Raw genomic sequence first — 17,162 nt, 5'->3', positions numbered from 1 at the left:
GGTCGACATTGTAATGACCATCTCTTATTTATTTTATTTATATTTTTCTGTTTTGTTTGATTTATAATATGCCGACTTCCTTCGTTTTTCCTCCTTTTCTTTTTTCTTTTATATGTGTTAATGTGTCTTACTTTTATTTTTGCATGGAAATTATCCGAGTCCTACCAGAACTACTTTTCCTTCGTGCATCCATCATGGGCCAATGGGGCCCATCTTTCGAGTCAAAGCCCAAAAGAAGTCTAAAGCGTTTTCCGCGGCATATGGGTGTAAAGAGTCAAAAGAAGAAGAATGGGTTAAAGTTCCATCTTTTAAGCGGCAAAAAGACTAGAAAGTCTCTTTTATTTATTTATTTATTATAGTCTTTTATTTATCTATTTATTCATTTGTTTAGTTCATTATTTATTCATTTCGGCCTCGAAGCCAAAGTTGTATTTAATACAGGTGGAGCGAATTCGAGCCACAAAGGCTCGAAAACTAGACTAGGACAAGTGAAATGGGTCGAAAGCCCAATTAGACTAGGAAAGGCCTTATTGATTTAGGCCCAATGGCCTAAATCCCTTACTTCCTCCCGTTCCCCGCTTCTTTATGCTTGTTTGTCTTATGTGTTTTGCGAACCTAGCTAAATCCTTAGTCAAGTCGCTAAAAAATTAGTTTCGCATAAACACTAAAATATTTCTAAAATCGCTTTCTTTTCAAAAATCAAATTTTTTCAAGGTTAATCAAAGACGATTTTCATACAGTTCGGATAATCGCAAGTTAGCGGACGTTTTAGGTGCCTAAAACCTTCCTAAAACGTTAATAGAAACCGCTTACTCAGAATCTCTTAACTTAAATGATTTTTCTATTTTGGATTGTTTAAAGTGTTTTATTAAGGTTTCTTAATTCCTTTTCAAAATTAAGTGGCGACTCTCTCTTTAAAAGTCAAAATTTCTCGTCAAAACAGAAATGGCGACTCTGCTGGGGATTTTTAACTAGGTTCTAACCAAATATTTATTTTTTCTTTTGATTAATTGTTTATGTGTTTATATGTTTCGATTCTGTAAAGTTTAACTATCACATCTCATGGCATATTCCTGCATTATTTAAACTGTTTTGGGGTTTCGTTGATGTCCCGGCCCCTATTATTCAATTCCAATAATGTGTTAGAAATACTGATGGCTTATTAGCACGTGAGTCGTCTAATGGCTGTTCGTATTTTTAAACTCAAGTTATCCGCTTGAGAACCAGTGTGCAAACCCACTCTAGACACCTAGGATAGAACGAAACCAAAATTCTATTTTAGGCATGAGCCTAGGACGACCCAATACCCAATCAGACCCTCGTAGTTCATAAAGACCATAAAATTATGTTATTATAAATTTAAAATTTTCCTTTTTTAAAAAAAAAATCTTTGAAAAATAATTCACTAAATTTGAGGATAATACAATCTCTTGCATTTTAAATTTGCCTAAAAGCCAGTCAACAATCAGATAGTCTTCCAAACAAATGTCAAAGAGCATGTAGGATACATATGTTGGTCTTTATAAAGTAGGTCACCTGTCCTAGACAGACCTGACCCCTCTGCCGAGTCTCGCTAAGTTAAATGCATATGATGCAAATAAAGCGGCACTTAATAGGGATAACCAGATTCTGAGTTTTCAGTTCTTCTAAGTTAAAGCCTAATAGGGATAGGTGTCTAGATTGGCTTACACGAGCGGACACTCGAGCCGGGGAGGAACAACTTGGTCGGTAGCATGGCAACACCACCTTCGTTGTCGATCCGAACCCCGTCTAACATGTGTGACTATAATCCTTCACCAGGTGCCTTGACACTCCGGCTATCTCAAAAAGAAAGTAGGATGCATGTGCTGCATTTCTTCTATCCTATTTCAGGGACTCAGAGAGAGTGCGCAAGAGAAGACAATATATAATACAGTTCAATCAATATCAAAGCGGTAAATAAGCGACAAGTAACACATAAGGCCAACAAACACAATATCAACAATAATTAAAGCAAGTATAAGTCAATATAAAAAGCTCAAATTCTTATTATTCCCCAGCAGAGTCGCCAGAGATGTTACACCTCTTTTTTGCCCGAGAAGATCGAGGTCGAAGGGTTTTTCCCATTAAAGTGACGGTTTTGAATAGGAATTATTTTATTTACAGAGTCACCACTTGGAATTGAGTTTTGGTGTTCCAAGTCACCTTTTTGAATCCATAATCAAAAGGAAATGACTCTTTATTATGGTCTGCGAAAACAGAAGACCGGGTAAGAAATTCTGTTGACCGAGGGAAAGGTGTGAGGTACCTCTCGAGTTCCGTGGTTCTAACACGGTCGCTTTTATTGACTTATTTTGACTAAACTATTTTGATGAATTATGTTTGAATGCCTATATTCGCTTATTTTTATTTTACCAAAAATATCTATCTACACCTTTGATAGTAAATAAATTGATATAAATTTAATTTTATAGAAAAAAATATTTATCAAGATGTGTCATTACATTCTTGAATTTTTAAATATCTCAAAAAGATGCGTACGCCGCATTCTTAATTGAGACGAATATATTTTACGTGTTTAAAATTTATTTAACATTAAAAAAAATCATTCATCATTAATAAATTCGTAATAATTTGTATTTATTATAAATACTATTTAACAATAAAATTAAGAAAAATTCATTTGAAAGAATAAATAATTAATAAACTTCATTAATTACATTTAACAAAACTAGTATAACGAAGCTAACAAATAAACAAAAAAAAACTAGTATTATTATTTTGCTATTCGTAAATCTCTTCATCACTATTTTTCCTAACCCCTGTACTTCAAATCTTTAGTACCCAAAACAAACAAACAAACAAATGTGGTCATTTTTCTTATTTTCAAACATTCTGTTTCCTTCTTTTTCAAAAAAAAAAAAAAATTAATTATTTTCTATTCTCGCATGCATGCATGATCTATACAATAATTTGCACGCTAACTAGACAAATAATTTTACATTTATAAGTGCTAATAACTTTAAAATTATTTAATTTAAAATGCGAATCTAATCTGATCAATATTATTTCAAATCCATGGACGAATTATAAATAAAACAATGAAGTATGAAACACTTAAAAGTAATAAATTAGATGTACTGAATAATATAAAACCCTTCATTCATACTTCGATTCACTATAAAAATAATAGTACAGGGATTGAATAAGAACCTGTATAACGAACTAAACCAAACAAACAAACAAAAAAAAAGCTTTTACGTCGAACCAAAAACTCGAACGGAAACTCCAAACCCAACTTATCACTCTTTTTTTGTTTTGTTTTATTTTGTTTTTTCCTCACCGAGTCACTTTTTTTTTTATATGTTCTCTTCTTCTTTTGTTTCTTGTTTTTCACTCTCATTTCCTTTTTGCTTCTCTGTCCGTATATCTGTACTCTTGTTGTCTCCTCTTTTTCTATGTTTTTTTTTTTTTTGTCTGTGTCTTTTTCTTTTTCTTGGTTTTTTTGTCCACCAAAGAAAAAATTTCTCCTCTCTTTCGTGTGTTGTAGTGTTATATAGAGATGTAGGAGGGAAAGTTGAGGGGGTTGAGAGAAATTGGGGGGGGGGATGGTTATCAGATATGATAGGATAGGATGCTTTTTCAAATTTTGAATCTGTTTTTTTTATAAGATAATAATAACAACAAAATAAAAATAAATAAATACATAAATGAATAAAATAATAATAATAAGAATATAATAATAATTAATTAATTTTTATAATTAAAAAAATATAATAAAAGTTTAGAAATAGTTAAAAATAAATATAATTAAGAGAGTAGTAAAACTACTAATTTATTTGTTTAAAATTTAATAAGAAAATATTTTTAATTAATTTTTTTTGTATTATTTTTTTTTTAAAATAGAATAAAATAAAAATAAAAAATTTCAAAAATAAAATTTATTTTTTTAACTAAAAGTTTATTAAAATAAAATAAGAATTTAAATAATATTAGACCAAATATAAATATTTAATATCAAAAAATATATATATTAAATTCGGGGAGGGTCAAAATTACGTGTCTACATTTTGCCCCTCTTTGTTTGAAATCTTGAAGAGTTTTCATAAAAGAAGTAGACAAAAGATGATTTTTGACTCTCCAATTATTCTAAAAGTAAAGATAAAATAAAATAAAAGATGTGGCCGAATCCTGGCTTTTGACCGCCTACATATCCCGGGTTTTAAGGGAATCAGGTCACATGTAGTTCAATGAGGTAAAATGGTGAAACAGTGAGCTAGAGTTCGAGTGAGATTCCGTCGAGTTTTCGGTTTTCGACTTTCTGCTTTTACATTGAAATGAATAATAAAAAATAAAATAAAGATACAAGAGAAAGATCTTATCTATGCAGCTTTTTTGGAATCTTGTCTTGAATCTTCATAACTTCTCAAATGGTGAGATAGTCGTTATTCTGAGTTGAACTTGAAACGACAAATGTTCCTTCTCATTGGCTTTTGGCATTGGAGAGGAACTTGGCAATTGACTCATTCTCCAGACTTTCCTCTGACTTGATCTTGAAAATCTTCGCCCTATTCTTCAGGCGGGCTCCTGGACTTGCAACTTCTTTACCCTGTTCTTTAAGAGGGCTCCTGGACTTACAACTTCTTCACCCTGTTCTTCAGGCAGGCTCCTGGACTTGTAATTTCTTCACTCTGTTCTTCAGGCAGGCTCCTGAACTTGCAATTTCTTTATTTTTTTCAAATATGTTCCTAAACTCAAAATAAAAAGGTGAAACAGAAAAATAACATCTCATTCTTCAGGACGGTCTTGGATATAAAATAAATTCTCATTCTTTAGGAGGGTCCTGTCCCATTCTTTAGGAGGGTCCTGAATAGAAAATAAATTCTCATTCTTCAGGAGGGTCCTATCCCATTCTTCAGGAGGTCCTGAGCAGAAAAATAAATTCTCATTCTTTAGAAGGGTCATGTTCCATTCTTCAGGAGAGTCCTGAGCATAAAATAAATTTCCATTCTTCAGGATGGTCCTGTCCCATTCTTTAGGAAGGTCCAGAGCATAAAATAAATTCTCATTCTTCAGGAGGGTCCTGAGCACAAAATAAATTCTCATTATTTAGGAGGGTCCTGTCCCATTCTTCAGGAGCGTCCTGAACATAAAATAAATTCTTAATGAAGATTCTTAGTGAAGCATGTGTTCCCAGTGAGATTAGAGTGAATTAGCTGGAAAAAGTTGTTGGAAGGATCCTTGAAGCAAATAAAATTACTTTCTCAGACGATGAATTGCCTATGGAAGGTATGGAGCATAACAAAGGTCTGTACATTTCTGTGAAATATGAACATTCCATCATCACTTGACTGTTAATTGATGGAGGATCAGGCGCTAACATTTGTCCTATGTTAAATTTTAAAAAGTTGAATGTTAATGTGGAAAGGATCCGACCTAATAATGTATGTGTCAAAGGTTTTGACGGATCAAAAACTGATGCCATCGGTGAAATAGAGCTCATATTGACAATTGGACCTGTGGAGTTTGCTATGGATTTCCAAGTGCTGAACATTAAAACTTTATATAATATGTTATTGGGAAGGCCATGAATTCATAGGGCTAAAGCAGTCGCATCAACATTGCATCAAATGGTCAAATTTGAACACAATAGACAAGAAATAACTGTTCATGGTGAAGGAGATTTATCCATGTATAAAGACTACTTCGTTTTCTCCATTAAAGAAGATACTGCAGATAATGTGTTAATTCATCAAGCTTCTGAGGTAGTGGCTATTGAGCATATCCTCGAGGGGAATCTCATCGCAAGACCACAATTGTCTTCTGCATCTGTTATGGTAGTGAATGAAATGTTGAAGCATAGTTTCGAACCAGGAAAAGGCCTAGGGATGTTTTTGCAAGGCATAGTTCATCCGGTAAACCTCTATGAGCACTTTGGTACTTTTGGTTTGGGATACGAGCCTACTGCTAAACATATAAGGAAGGCTAAAAAGCATAAGAAGGAGTCATGGTCACTTACTAAGTCGATACTGCCACTTCACGAGTCTTTCATCAAATTCAGTATTGTTGGATCCTCCAAGTTACCTGCTGCAGAATCAATGAATGATGATGATATAGAGTTGATTGGCCTTTTTTAGAATATGTTCATGGAAGCTGATATGGTTAAAATTAGGGAAGGTACCAGCAATGCAAATGCGCAGTTTGTCGGCCCTGATGTCTAGCTTAACAATTGGAAGGCCATTCCTCTCCCTATTATAAAGGAGTCTTGGTAGTTTGTTTGTTTTTCTTACAGTCTTAGTAGTTTGTTTGTTTTTACTCCTGTAATTTGAATCATTCTAGAATTGTAATTCAGAACTTTAAACTTGGTATTTTAGGTTAAAACTCTTTCTATCTATGTTTTTAATAAAGCTCAGTTTCCCTTCCTTTTATTTTGAGTCTAATTTTTATTTATTTATCTTCTACCATATAGTTCTTTCTATGTCGATTCTAATGATATGACATGCATGAAGAATTGTCAACCAGATTTAAAAATCCAATCTAATTATGAAATAATGAATAAAGAAGTTGAATACGATGAAGGAGAAGCATTTGAGGATATAACCAAAGATTTCAAACAGTTTGAGAATAAGACAAATCCTAAATTGAATTAAACTGAGGCGATCAATTTAGGAGATCATGAAAATATTAGGGAGACTAAGATAAGTATACATGTTCAACCACAACAAAAGAAAGCTATAATTGAAGCTTTGCATGAGTATAAAGACATCTTTGCATGGTCTTATGATGATATACCCGGTTTGAGCACTGATTTGGTAGTTCATAAGTTGCCTATTGATCCTGCTTTTCCACCTGTTAAGAAAAAGCTAAGAAAGATCAAAACTGACATGGGTGTAAAAATTAAAGAGGAAATCACGAAGCAACTTGAGGCTAAAGTCATTCGAGTGGCCCAATATCCTACTTGGTTGGCAAATATTGTCCCTGTTCCAAAGAAGGACGGCAAAGTTCGGATGTGTGTTGATTATCGTGATCTAAATAAGGCGAGTCCAAAAGAAAATTTTCCACTTCTCAATATCCATATTTTGTTGGACAATTGTGCCAAACATGATATTGCGTCTTTTGTGGATTGTTATGCGGGGTATCACCAGTTTATTGTGGATCCAGAAGATGCGGAGAAGACATCATTTATAAGCCATAGGGGACATATTGTTATCGAGTCATGCCTTTTGGACTAAAGAATGCTGGGGCAACTTACATGAGAGAAATGACCACAATATTTCCTGACATGATGCACAAAGAGATTGAAGTTTATGTGGACTATGTGATCATTAAGTCGAGAGAGCAATCTGATCATGTCAAAGATTTGAGAAAATTCTTTGAAAGACTTCGGAGGTATAATCTCAAACTTAACCCAGCAAAATATGTATTTGGAGTTCCATCAGGAAAACTCTTGAGTTTTATATTCAGTTGACGTGGCATTGAGTTAGATCCTTCAAAAATAAAAGCTATTCAAGATTTGCCTCAACCAAAAAATAAAATAGAGGTGATGAGCTTACTTGAAAGGTTGAATTATATCATTAGATTCATTGCTCATCTTACAACAACCTGTGAGCCAATATTTAGGTTATCGAAGAAGAATGCTAAATTTGAATGGACTGAAGAATGTCAAGAGGCATTTGATAGAATTAAGAGGTACTTGTTGAATCCGCCTATTTTAATTCCTCCAGAGCCAGGCAGACCCTTGATATTGTACATGTCTGTGTTAGACAATTTTTTTGGCTGTGTATTGGGTCAAAATAATGTCACGGGCAGAAAAGAACAAGCCATCTACTACCTCAGGAAAAAGTTTACCACTTATGAGGCTAAGTCACTCTTTTTGAGAAGACGTGCTGCGCCTTAACTTGGGTAGCCCAAAAGCTGAAACATTACTTGTCATCTTATACTACTTACCTCATCTCTCATATGGATCCTTTAAAGTACATTTTTCATAAGCCTATGCCCACAGGCAGACTCGAGAAATGGCAGATGTTGCTCACAGAGTTTGATATTATTTATGTGACATGAACTGCAAAGAAAGCTCAAGCCTTGGCAGATCATTTGGCTGAAAATCCTATAGATGAAGAGTATGAGCCATTGAAGACTTATTTTCCAAATGAAGAGGTATTGTATGTTGATGAAGTTATTTCTGATGATTGTCATTCAGGCTGAAAGTTGTTCTTTGATGGAGATGCTAATGTAAAAAGAGTGGGGATAGGAGCAGTTCTTCTATCTGAATCAAGAAAATATTATCCTATAACAGCCCAACTTCGATTCTATGTACCAATAATATGGCAGAATACGAAGCTTGCATTCTGGGATTGAGATTAGCCATTGACATGGGGATTCAAGAACTGTTGGTATTGGGAGATTCAGATTTATTAGTCCACCAAATCTAAGGAGATTGGGAGACTCGTGATTCGAAACTCCTACCATATAGAGGTTGTTTGAAAGATCTTTGTAAACAATTTATATCAGTGAAGTTCAAACATATTCCCAGAGCTCATAATAAGATTGTTGATGCTTTAGTGACCTTATCTTCAATGCTTCAACATCCCGACAAAACTTATACTGGTCCTTTGCATATACAGATTCATGATCAACATGCATATTGCAATGTTGTTGAGGAAGAACTTGTTGGAGAGACGTGGTTCTATGATATCAAAGAATATATTCATACTGGGAAATATCCTGTACATGTCGATGGTAATTGAAAGAGAAATATTAGACGTTTGTCTAGTGGATTTTTCCTAAGTGGAGGAATCTTGTACAAGAGGACTCCTGATTTGGGACTTTTGAGGTATGTAGATGCTAAAGAAGCTTCAAAAATCATGACTGAAGTACATTCTGCGATTTGTGGACCACACATGAGTGAGTATGTTTTGGCAAAGAAAATACTCCAAGCAGGTTATTATTGGCTCACTAAAGAGTGAGATTCTATCAGTTTCATTCAGAAATATCATGAATGCCAGGTTCACAAAGACTTAATACATTCTCCTCCATCTGAGTTGCATACAATGACTGCTCCATGGACTTTTGTGGCTTGGGGAATGGACGTAATTGGACCAATAGAACCGAAGGCCTCGAATGGACATAGGTTCATCTTGGTAGCCATTGATTATTTCACAAAGTGGGTGGAAGCAACGACTTTCAAGTAAGTGACCAAGAAAGCAGTGGTTGATTTTATTCACTCCAACATCATTTGTCGGTTTGGCATTCCAAAGATAATTGTCACCGATAATGCTGCAATTCTCAACAGCCATTTGATACAAGAAGTATGCCAACAATTTAAGATTATTCATCGAAATTCTAATCCTTATCGCCTAAAGGCAAATGGGGCTGTAGAAGCTGCCAATAAGAACGTAAAGAAAATACTTTGTAAGATGGTGCAGGGTTCCCAACAATGGCATGAAAAGTTACCTTTTGCTTTGTTAGATTATCATACTACAATTCGGACTTCAATTGGTGTAACTCCTTACTTGTTGGTGTATGGAACTAAAGCAGTTATACGTGCGGAGATTGAGATTCCATCTCTTCTAGTAGTCGTGGAAGCTGAAATTGATGAAGACTAATAGGTGAAGACTCGTTTAGAGCAAATAAGCTTGATTGATGAAACAGAATTGACGTCAGTATGTCATGGACAACTATACCAGAAGAGAATGGCATGAGCATATAATAAAAAGGTGCATCACAGACATTTTAAAGTTGGTCAGTTGGTACTAAGACGCATTCTACCTCATCAGATTGAAGCCAAATGTAAATTTTCTCCTAATTAGCATGGGCCATTCATGGTGAAGAAAGTATTACCTAATGACACGTTATATCTGATTGATGTAGAAGGAAAAATGGAAGGAATGTCCGTCAATGCTGATGCAGTTAAAAGATATTATGTATAATGTTCATGTACAATTATGTTATGTATGTTTTGTACTTATATTTTTGAAGATTGAAATGATGAAGGCATTTTGTTCTACTATCCGAATAATATATCAACCTTTGCTTACCCCTTTGAGCTTTTATTTTTCTTCGTACCCCTCTTTTGGAATCAAATTAAAGTAAAAAAAAAGTGTTGAAAAGAAATTGAAAAAAAAAAAGAAAAAATCATTCAAAAATTCAAAATCAAGCAAAAGAATGGTGTTTCCTGAACTACGTTTGACCTGATTCTTGAAGAATGGAAATTTATTTTATATCCAGGACTCTACTGAAGAATGGGATGTTATTTTTCTATTTCACTATTTGCTTTGAGAGAATGACTTGTCTGAACTACGTTTGACATGATTCTTGCTATGACAAGATACGTAGGTAGCCCTACTCTGGGGTTCGGTCTAACCAAAAGAAAATTCATTTTACCCAGAATGAAATAAAACTGGAGCAAAAGTTTATTTTCTTAAAAGAGCCGATTTCAAAAGTTGTATATTTTACCCAATGTTGTATAAATTTTGAGCCACATGCCGACCTTTCTTTCTATCCCATTCCAAAAGCCAAGTTACAACCAAAGAAAGTCCTTCAAATCAATCTTTGAGAATGTCAAGGCTAAACATATTATGGGTGCATGATATTTCATATTTTGAGTGTTATTTTCTAAAAAAAAATGAAAATAAGAGAATCTTATTGATGAAAACCCTTTTGGGCATCATAAGGCGACCGTGAGTTGTGAGATCAATAAAAATGAGAATCTTATTGGTAAAAGTCTTCATGGGCACCATAAGACGACAATGAGTTGAAAAAGAAAAAAAAATGGGAGTGGCCTGTTGGGGAAAACCCATTGAGGTGTCACTAGCCTAAGGAGGATTATGATCCAAAGAGAACAAGTTCAAGAATGGCTCTCTTTCAAATTCAATGAGTGGTCAAAAAGTGATAGTGATTAGTTTGGATAGATCAGGTTGTTTAATTTCAAACGCATGTCATATTCACTAGAATCAGCTGCCACACCCAAATAAAATTTTCTTTTTGACATTTTTTTAAGAAGAGATGTCTATTGTCTTTTCCTATTCTTTTTGTTATTTTTATTTTTATTTTTGATTTTTGATTTTTGAGTCTTTGTGGTCAAAAGAAAATCACTATCGTCATCTTTCATGTATTTTTGATTCAAAATTTTGTCATGATAAGTGAGGAAAGACTTCAAAACTTGTTAGCAACTCTTTTAGTTGTGCAAACCAAGACAAAAGACCAACACACAAAGATAACATGTTTCAAAAATAAAGTAAAGTACTCGAGAATGCTTGTCATCCTATAATTTTTGGACTCATAAAAGTATAAAAGGTGTATTTGAAGCTGAATCCCGAGGCATTATGCAAGAGAAATATGATTTGAGTCAAAATATTTTAGTAGTCAGAATTTGGGGTCATTACTACAACAAGTCAACAATACCTATCAATGATTTGCAATGGACTTGGACATGACCAATGCAAGAGATCGTCTCAATAGCCAAATATTACAAATCAACCACCGTATATTTAAATCAAAAAGTTTTCTTTATATGAAACAAAAACATGTGTTACCTTCATATCAAAGGTTTCAAAGCTTAACTATTAAAATCTACAATTTCTCACTTCTGCAAATGCAAGAGGCAGTACTGTTACACAGATTTGGTAATTAATAATGGTAAAAACTCATTATTTTAACCCTTAGGAGACGCACTTTCTAGTCCGGATAATTCAAGATTCATTTTTTAGGTGATACACTTCCTAACTTTAGCTATCACTCCTAGAAGACACACTTTCTAGTCGAGTCATTTCATTCTACTCTTAGGAGACGCACTTTCTAGTCAGGGTATGTCGGTCTTCATTTGTTAGGTAACACTTTTCCTAACTTGAACCATCAATCCTAGAAGACGCACTTTCTAGTCGAGTCATTTCATTCAACCCTTAGGAGACGCACTTCCTAGTCTGAATAAGTCAGTTTTCATTTTTTAGGTGAAGCACTTCCTAACTTGAACCATCACTCCAAGAAGACACACATTCTTGTTGAATCATTTCATTCAAACCCTTGGAGATGCACTTCCTAGTCTGAATAAGTCAGTTTTCATTTGTTAGGTGAAGCATTTCATAACTTGAATTATCACTCCTAGAAGACGCACTTTCTAGTCAGGTCATTTCATTTAACCCCTAGGAGACGCACTTCCTAGTCTGAATAAGTTAGTTTTCATTTTTTAGGTGAAACACTTCCTAACTTGAACATTCACTCCTAGAAGACGCCCTTTCTAGTCGAGTCATTTCATTTAATCCCTAGGAGACACACTTTCTAGATTGAATAAGTCAGTTTTTATTTGTTAGGTGAAACACTTCCTAACTTGAACATTCAGTCCTAGAAGACGCACTTTCTAGTTTGAGGCAAAATGTAGACACGTGATTTTGACCCTCCCCGAGTTTAATATATATATTTCTCGATATTAAATATTTATATTTGGTCTAATATTATTTAAATTCTTATTTTATTTTAATAAATTTTTAGTTAAAAAAAATAATACAAAAAAAACAATTAATTAAAAATATTTTCTTTTTAAATTTTAAACAAATAAATTAGTAGTTTTACTACTCTCTTAATTATATTTATTTTTAACTATTTCCAAACTTTTATTATATTTTCTTAAATATAAAAATTAATTAATTATTATTATATTCTTGTTATTATTATTTTATTCATTTATGTATTTATTTATTTTTATTTTATTGTTATTATTATCTTCTAAAAAAAAACAGATTCAAACTTTGAAAAAACTATCCTATCCTATCCTATCTTATAACCATTCCCCCTAATTTCTCTCAACCCCCTCAACTTTCCCTCCTACATCTCTATATAACACTACAACACACGAAAGAGAGGAGAACATTTTTTCTTTGGTGGACAAAAAAACCAAGAAAAAGAAAAAGACACAAACAAAACAAAAAAAAAAACATAGAAAAAGAGGAGATAACAAGAGTACACATACACGGACAGAGAACCAAAAAGAAAATGAGAGTGAAAAACAAGAAACAAAAGAGGAAGAGAACATATAAAAAAAAAGTGACTCGGTGAGGAAAAAATAAAACAAAACAAAAAAAAGAGAGTGATAAGTTGGGTTTGGAGTTTCCGTTCGAGTTTTTGGTTCGATGTAAAAGCTTTTTTTTTTGTTTGGTTGGTTTATTTCGTCATACAGGTTCTTATTCAATCCCTATACTATTATTTTTATGGTGAATCGAAGTATGAATGAAGGGTTTTATATTATTCAGTACATCTAATTTATTACTTTTAAGTGATTCATACTTCATTGTTTTATTTATAATTCGTCCATGGATTCGAAATAATATTGATCAGATTAGATTCCCATTTTAAATGACATAATTTTAAAGTTATTAGCACTTAAAAATATAAAATTATTTGTCTAGTTAGCGTGCAAATTATTGTATAGATTATGCATGCATGCGAAAATAGAAAATATTTTTTTTTTTAAAAGAAGGTAACAGAATGTTTGAAAATAAGAAAAATGGCCACATTTGTTTTTTTGTTTGTTTTGGGTACTAAAGATTTGAAGTACAGGGGTTAGGAAAAATAGTGATGAAGAGATTTAGGAATAGAAAAATAATAATACTAGTTTTTTTTTTGTTTATTTGTTAACTTCGTTATACTAGTGTTGTTAAATGTAATTAATGAAGTTTATTAATTATTTATTAAATTATTTATCCTTTCAAATGAATTTCTCTTAATTTTATTGTTAAATAGTATTTATAATAAATACAAATTATTACGAATTTATTAATGATGAATAATTTTTTTTTTAACGTCAAGTAAATTTTAGACACGTAAAAAATATTCGTCTCAATTAAGAATGCGGCATACACATCTTTTTGAGACATTTAAAAATTCTAGAATGTAATGACACATCTTGATAAATATTTTTTTTCTATAAAATTAAATTTATATCGATTTATTTATTATCAAAGTTGTAGATAGATATTTTTGGTATAATAAAAATAAGCAAATCTAGGCCTTCAAACATAATTCATCAAAATAGTTTTAGTCAAAATAAGTCAATAAAAGCGACTGTGCTAGAACCACGGGATTCGAGGGGTGCCTTACACCTTTCCCTCGGTCAACAGAATTCCTAACCCGATCTTCTATTTTTGCAGACCATAATAAAGAGTCATTTCCTTTTGATTATGGATTCAAAAAGGTGACTTGGAACACTAAAACTCAATTCCAAGTGGCGAGTCTTAAATAAAATAATCCCTATTCAAAATTGTCACTTTAATTGGAAAAAACCCTTCGACCCGATCCCTCGAGCAAAAAAGGGGTGAAACACAAAGTCTTCCATGATAGGTTGGAAAATGCATATAGAAGCATAATATATAACTTAACATTATAATGTGTTAAAAATATAGCACTCACCTGTTTGCTACTTGGTTACAGAAAGCTAAAGTAATTGGTGGTTGGTTTGTGGTTTAAACTAGCATCACATCCGTATAATACTAGATACAAGGGTAAAAGAAAAATGACCCACAAAGAAGGTATAGGGTCTGACAGAGAAAAAGAGCAAAATCAGTTGATTTCATAGAAAGTGGCATCAATGGAAGAAATAAAGTCATTGAAACAACAGATGGCAGAGATGTACCAAGCTTGGTTAAATGGACAAGCCCCGCCTTCTTCAATCCCTGGACTTTTGACTTCAAATGACCCAACTCAAACTAGTGATCCATTTTACCCACCAGGATTTGGCCTATTTGCTAATATGTCTGGAGTTGCTGTTACTTCTACTATGCACCCACCGAATCCGTCTGTCGCAAATAACCCATTTTTTACTTCTGTAGCACCAGCTATCGCGGGTACTCAACCGACAGTACCGAAGAATATGGGGAAACCAAGTCATGATATGTTGTATCCTCCTAAAATGACTTTCAAATCTCAAAAGCCGCATTATCATATTTATCAACGCTGATTGAGAAGATTGCCAAGAATAAGGAACAGGAGGAGATGACTAGAAAAGTTAGAAGCTTTGAGCAGAGTATGAGAAATATGCAAGGATTAGGTGGACCAAAAAGTGTTTCATATGAGGATTTGTGTATGTTTTCGGATGTCCATTTGTTGATAGGGTTCAAAATGCCAAAGTTTAACAAATATGAAGGACACGACGATCCTGTAGCTCATTTGAAAAAGTTTTGCAATCAATCAAGGGGAGCAGGAGGAAAAGAAGAATTATTGATGGCTTACTTTGGAGAAAGCCTTTCAGGGATAGCTTATAAATGGTTCATTGATCAAGACATTTCCCGTTGGCACGTATGGGATAACATGGCTCGGGATTTTGTTCAATAATTTTAATATAACATTGAGATAGTGCCAGATCTCACTACGCTTGCCAACATGAGAAAAAATATGACCAAAAGTTTTTGAGAATATGCCATAAGATGGAGAGAGCAGGCTTCAAGAGTCAGACCATCGATAAAAGAATCTGAAATAATTGATATTTTTCTGCAAGCACAAGAGCCTAATTATTTCCATCATTTGCTCTCTACTATCGGAAGCACATTTGTCGAAGTTATCAAAGTTGGAGAGATGGCAGAAAATGAAATAAAATTAGGAAAAATCATCAGTCAGGCCGCGTTGAAAGAAACAACACAGGCAATTCAAAGTGGTACATGAAGTTTTGAGGGAAAGAAAAGAAAAGAAGATGTAGCAACTGTCGTGCCAAGTCCATGACAAAATTGGAGGGGTGCACGTCAACCATACACATAAAATCCATTATGTTTTGTTCCTTCACCTCAATATCCTATTTACAATGCACAACCATATACTCGAGCTCTTTCTTACCCGCAATGGCGTGCACCAGCCATCCAAAATCACCTATTGGTCCTGCAAGTTCAAAGAGGCCCTCGCAGGTCTAATTTATGGCCTAAAGCAGACTTCAAAAGGGATAACATGGTAAAATATTATTTCACTTCTATTGGAATATCTTACACCAGTTTATTTCATTAGCTGAGAAAAATGAATGTTCTAAACCCAATTGAGAGAAGGATCCTGAATCCTCCTCCGAAGAACTTGGACTATTCTAGAAGATGTGAATATTGTTCTGATGCCCCAGGGCATGACACAGAGAAATGTTGGTATCTGAAAAGAGTCATTCAAGAGTTGATTAATACCCAACAGATCATGGTAGAAAGTCCAGATGCTCCAAATGTCAATCAAAATTTGCTGCCAGATCATAATGAAACAAATATGATCAAAGTGATACTCAGTGGTGAAGATGCTACGATTTCCTTTAAGTCGATCATTAAAATTAAAATAGATTCAGAAAAATTAGCAAATGCTATGGATTTGACAAAAGAAAAGCCTGCAGAAACAAATGTGGTGATAACAAAACCCGAATTGTGAATGTTCACTTGGTGGTGGGGAAAGAGATTTCAGAAAATATTGGGTCAAGTCAAATAAAGCCGAAACTCATTATTCCCGGAAGATCCAATAAGCCTTTTTTAATCATAAAAGGGGCTCCCATAGCTCTTATTGTTATTAAACCAGTGTCACAGCTTTCTATGGTTGATACTAAGGCAGTCCTTTGGAATTATGATCGCATTGTGGTGATGCACAAGGGGAAATAAATTAATGAAGATGTATATGAAGTATGGGGATTAACTCGATCTGGAAGATGTTATGCTCCAATAGAGTTAAGAAAGAATAAACAAGGCAGTGAAGAACGAATGATAGTCAAGAAGCCTATCACTGATGAAGAAGCTGAAGCATTCTTAAAGAAAATAAAATTTCCAGAACATTCTGTTGTAGAACAGTTGAAGAAGACACCAGCACAGATTTCTTTGTTGTCTTTATTAATACATTTGGAGGAATATCGCAAGGCTATAATGAAGATTCTTAATGAAGCATGTGTTCCCAGTGAGATTAGAGTGAATCAACTGAAAAAAGTTGTTGGAAGGACCCTTGAAGCAAATAAAATTACTTTCTCAGATGATGAATTGCCTATGGAAGGTATGGAGCATAACAAAGGTCTATACATTTCTGTGAAATATAAACATTCCATTGTCACTCGAGTGTTAATTGATGGAGGATCAGGCGCTAACATTTGTCCTATGTCAACTTTTCAAAAGTTGAATATTAATGTGGAAAGGATCTGACCTAATAATGTATGCGTCAAAGGTTTTGACGGATAAAAAACTAATGCCATTGGT

At 33.6% G+C, this 17,162-nt stretch overlaps 1 pseudogene; it reads left to right on the top strand.

Moving 5' to 3' along the window:
- Positions 1-202: 202 nt before the first annotated feature.
- Positions 203-15,684, top strand: LOC124896605 (annotated as a pseudogene).
- Positions 15,685-17,162: the final 1,478 nt, after the last annotated feature.

Source organism: Capsicum annuum, chromosome 3, assembly GCF_002878395.1.
Source record: "Capsicum annuum cultivar UCD-10X-F1 chromosome 3, UCD10Xv1.1, whole genome shotgun sequence".
Classification (NCBI taxonomy): domain Eukaryota; kingdom Viridiplantae; phylum Streptophyta; class Magnoliopsida; order Solanales; family Solanaceae; genus Capsicum; species Capsicum annuum.
The sequence above is the reverse complement of the archived record's forward strand: the minus strand, read 5'-3'. Positions and strand labels throughout refer to the sequence as shown.